Below are 4852 nucleotides of genomic sequence, written 5' to 3'. Positions count from 1 at the left end.
CCCCCCCCCCCCCCCCCCCCCCCTCCCTCCCCCAGCCTCTCCCCGTCTCCCCATCCTTTCCCCATCTCCCTCGGCCTGCCCCAGCCTCTGCCCGTCTCCCCGTCTCCCCGTCTCTCCAGCCTCTGCCTGTCTCCCCGTCTCCCCAGCCTCTCCCCGTCTCCCCGTGCTCCCCTAGCGTGTCTTGCGGTGTGGGAGCTCAGCCCTATCCTGGCTCACTGGGCCTGGTGGGCTGAGGCCTTGGCACTGCCCGGCACCTGGACGACTTGGCGGGGATGGGGGAGCAGGGCTCTCCAGATAGCCGGGCGGAGCAGGAGCTGCACGCAGACCCCGGCTTCCTCCACGTGGCCCGGCAGCTTCCAGGGCGTTGGGAAACAGGCTCTTCCAGGCCGACCTCCGGGGAGCTGCAGGCTGAGCCCGGGCCCTCCCTGGCTGCGTGTGTGCCACCGTCTGGGCTGGCCTGGGTTGTGGTGGCCAGAGCCTGTGGTGCTGTCTCTCCATCTCCGTCTCTGTCTGTCTCTCAGTGACCTGTGTAAGAAACATAACAAGCATACAAGCCCGTGGTCGGTTCTCCCCTCCAGGGGCAGGCCCAGAACCAGGTGTGGGGGACGCAGATCTGAGCCTGAGGGACGCCTTCCAGCCGAGCGTGCGCTGGGAGCTTTGCTGAGCACACGGACTCGCGCTCAGTCTGCCAGGCTGCCACCGCGTGGGAGGGCTCAAGGCCTCTCAGAAGCACCAATCCTGTCCTGCCCGCAGACCCAGTGGGTCCCAAAGGCCCAGCCTCTCCCCCACCTTGGGGTCTGATGGGCACAGGGGAGGGGAGGGGAGGGCTGTGTGCAGGTGGCACCTCTCTGGGTCACAGGGGCAAGCAGAGTGCCCTCTGCCCCGGGAGGGCTGTGGGCAGAGCGGAGAGGCAGCTCCCCACACACTCGTCCACACACGTGTCGGCCTGTGCGTGTCGGCCAAGCGCACGTCTCTGTCTTTGCCGTGAGGAAGATATGCATGCCGCAGCCCTGGCAGCCTTTCTGCCAGGACCACCCGTCTCAGCCGGCCTGGACAGTGTGTGCAGGCCCTGCGTCCTCAGGGCGGTGTGCAGACGCTAACCCCTGCCTTCCCAGAGGTCACACCGACTGTCACGTCTTGCCATGCCTGATGTTCACCTGTGTGCTGGGTGAGGGTCTCGGCCCCGTGACGTGGGTGGGGGCAAGGGACCATCCTCAGGGACTAAGAACTGAGAGGCAGCACGCATGCTCGCTGTTCACGGAGGTGTCAGGATCGGCCCAGAGCTGGGTCTGGACCTGGCTGAGCACTGAGAGCATGCACCCACTGTGGGCCGCGGGCACGCGTGTCAACCCCTGGCATACATAGTGTGTGTAAGCCGAGCTCCAGGGTTCTTTAAAATTTTTTCTTTTAGAGAATTATTTTATTTAACTTTATGTATTTATTTATTTGGAGACGTTTTTGTTATACGGTGCATGTGCTCGCCCGAAAGACAGAGAGACAGAGAGACATCCCCCCCCCGGGGGGATGGCCACGCCGCAATCCCTCCTCCTCTGCTCTCCTCTCAGGATCTTGGGCACGCACGCACGCGTGCCCGGCATAAGTTTAAGCCACCAGGTCCAGGATTTGAACCACGGTTGACTACATGGGGAGTCCAACATAGCCATTATGCCAACTGCTGGTCCGGATTTATTTTTTAATTTGACCACAGAGAGACAGAACGAGAGAGAGAGAGTTGAAAAAGCAAGCCGCCAGGTCCAAGACTCCAACCGTGGTTGACCATGTGGGAGTCCAGGGCCTTTAACCACCATGGCATGGCCCCCTTCTTAATTTTTTTAAAAAGAATGATTTAAATAAACTATGTTATAAACTGTAAAGATATATGGTGATTAAATGCAAATTTAAAAATAATTTGGCAATATAAATAATTATTTAATTTTATTCATCATTATTTTTATTATTTTAATTTGAATAGAGAGAGACAAAAGGGAAAGTGAAAAACAAGCTGCCAGATCCAGGACTCAAACCGCGCTCTGCCATGTGGGAGTCCAGTGCCTTAACCGCCACGGCCCCTGCTGGCCGTGAGCATCAGGATTCTTTGTGTGTGTCTGCGTGTGCAGGGAAATTCCAGAGGGACGCAGGGGCCCTGGCCGCGGTGCCACTCTGGCTGCCGTGAGAGGCTGTCTGGGGCTGGGCTCGCAGCAGCTTGGAGTCCGATTCTTGGGGTCCCACCCACAGAGGGTGCCCCAGGCTGAGGTCACTGCTCAGGGAGCACAGGCGGTCCTCACCGGTGGTGTCGGCTCTGCACTGTGTCCCGGGGCTGCAGCGACTCGGACTTGACTCTTCCGACCTCCCGTGGCTGGGTCTGCGGGTCCCTGCTGTTTCTGCAGCCTCCGTGTCCCATCCAGGACTCAAACCGCGCTCTGCCCCCTGCACCGGGAGACACTGGCCCTGTCCCCTGGGATCCGCAGAGGTTGTGGGTGGAGCCCCCGCCAGCAGAGGGCGCCCCTGCCCAGGACGGCCATGGCCGGAGCCTGCCCGAGTGCCGTGCCCACACTGGCCTTGCCCTCGCTGTCCATACAGTCACCCGTGGCTTGGTCTCGTGGGACTCCTTGAGGATTAATGGCAGCCAGAGCCGTCCCTGACCCGTCATCCCCGGTGGCATGGTGGCAATTCCTGAGGAAGCCGGCACTTGGGGAGACAGCCAGCGGCCTGTGCTGAGGGGCCCGACGGTGCCGGTGCGGCCCCAGGCCCTGGCCCCAGGCGGTGCCTTCAAGCCACGTGTCTCTAGCACCTGCCAGGTGCGGCCGACCAGCCAGCGGGCAGACACCAGGGCCTGCCATGTCCGGGGTGGGCCTCCGTGTGGTCTCTGTGGGGTCTGGGGACGTTCTCGGGGTGAGGCTGCTGTGCTGAAGCCGCCTGGCTCAGCCCGGGGTCCAGGGTGAGAGCATGTGGCAGCCACTACTGGCCGTCCACTCCAGCCTGCGGAGGCCGCGCTCGCCACGTGGATGCGCTGTCTGGCCACGCACACGGCGTGCTGTGTGGACGCCCTTTGCACAGTCCCGGAGGAGTGTGGCTTCCTGTGAGCAGACGAGGACACGCAGAGGCCGAGGTCGGGGCTGTGCCACGTGGCTGCTGACGGGCAGTGTGCTGGGGACTGCAGCTCCATGGTGACAGCTGCCCGGCGCCCAGGCAGACCCTGGCTGACAAGCCTCCCTGCGCCCTGTGCACGCCCCTACAGCTGGTCCTCCAGGCCCAGGGGAGCCCCCACTGAATGCCAGGGGACCCGCCCGGTGACTGACCGGCCCGTGTCCTCGCCCTCCAGAAAGCCCCGTGCCAGTGTCTGGTGAACTAGCCCCGCGCTGGAGCTCAGCCCACAAGCCCGGGAGGCCGTGGCTGCCCGGCCTGTGCCCTGCAGTGGACGTGACGCCCTGCCGGGCTCTTTACCTTCAGTGTGGTAAAGACGCTGTGGTCGATCATGTAGCGACCCGCACGCGAGCGCCCAGCCCGTCTGAAGCGCCACATTCGGCCTCCGTCTGTCCCCAGAGCAGCTGCTAGTGGCCCTGGTGTGTCCGTGGACTCCCTGCACGGTAGTGACCTCTCTCGGCCCCGCTCCACACCTGGCTCCCAAGGCCTGGGGTGGTGTCCAAGGAGGGTGCCCAGGAAAGCACGGGGAATGGTGCTGAGGGCCAGCTGGGGGCAGTGGGGACCCTTGCTCTGAGGTGCTGCCTTCACGGGAGGCCTCTGGACACGCGTGCTGCATGACTGCCTGCTCGAGACTGGGCTGCCGAGGCCGGGTATGGGCTGGGCACGGGCCCCTTGGGGGGTGCCTTTGTCCCCCTGCTTCCTCTGGACAATGAATGCTAACCGTGACGGAGGAGCGCCTACCTGTGCCAGAGCAGCCGGGCGTGGGTGGCACGGCAGCACGGCAGGCTTGCCACGCCCTCGGTGCTCCCTCGCCATCGCTCTCCACTCAGGTATTTTTTCTTTCTTTTTCAGTAGAGATTTTTTGCCTTATTGCGCATGCGCTTGCCAGAGAGAGAGAGAGAGACAGAGACAGAGACAGAGACAGACAGTGAGGGGAAGTGAGAAATCAACCCCCCAGCGGGATGGCCACACCACAATTCTCCCAGGATCTTGGGCACACACGCACACACACCCAACATGGTTTTGAAACCGCTGGATCTGAGACGAACTGGTTGGCCACAGGGAGTCCTGTGATGTAACTGCTATGTCTCTGCTGGTCCCCAATTTATTCACTTATTTTTTAATAAGATTCTGAGTTGCTCTTGTCTTTTTTTCCAAAAAAAAAATTTCATTTAATTTTTATTTGCTTATTTACTGATTTATATTTAATTTGACCAGAGAGAGACAGAGTGAGAGAGAGAGAAAATGAGAAAGCAAGCCGCCAGGTCCGGGATTCAAACCGTGGTTGGCCGTCTGGGAGTTCAGTGCCCTTAACCACCACACTACCTGCTGGCCCCTGAATTCATTTTTCAACATTGGAAAGTCAGGAGAGGACCAGCAGATTTGCTTATTTACTGATTTATATTTAATTTGACCAGAGAGAGACAGAGTGAGAGAGAGAGAAAATGAGAAAGCAAGCCGCCAGGTCCGGGATTCAAACCGTGGTTGGCCGTCTGGGAGTTCAGTGCCCTTAACCACCACACTACCTGCTGGCCCCTGAATTCATTTTTCAACATTGGAAAGTCAGGAGAGGACCAGCAGATGCGTAATGGCTACATCACTGAACTCCCATGTAGTCGACCATGGTTCAAGTCCCGGACCCGGGGGCTTAAACTCACGCCAGGTGCGTGTGTGTGCGTGCCCAAGATCCCGAGAAGAGAATGGAAGA

This window comes from Tupaia chinensis, unplaced genomic scaffold, assembly GCF_000334495.1.
Source record: "Tupaia chinensis unplaced genomic scaffold, TupChi_1.0 Scaffold147500_2, whole genome shotgun sequence".
NCBI lineage: Eukaryota > Metazoa > Chordata > Mammalia > Scandentia > Tupaiidae > Tupaia > Tupaia belangeri.
This window is presented reverse-complemented; position numbering follows the sequence as displayed.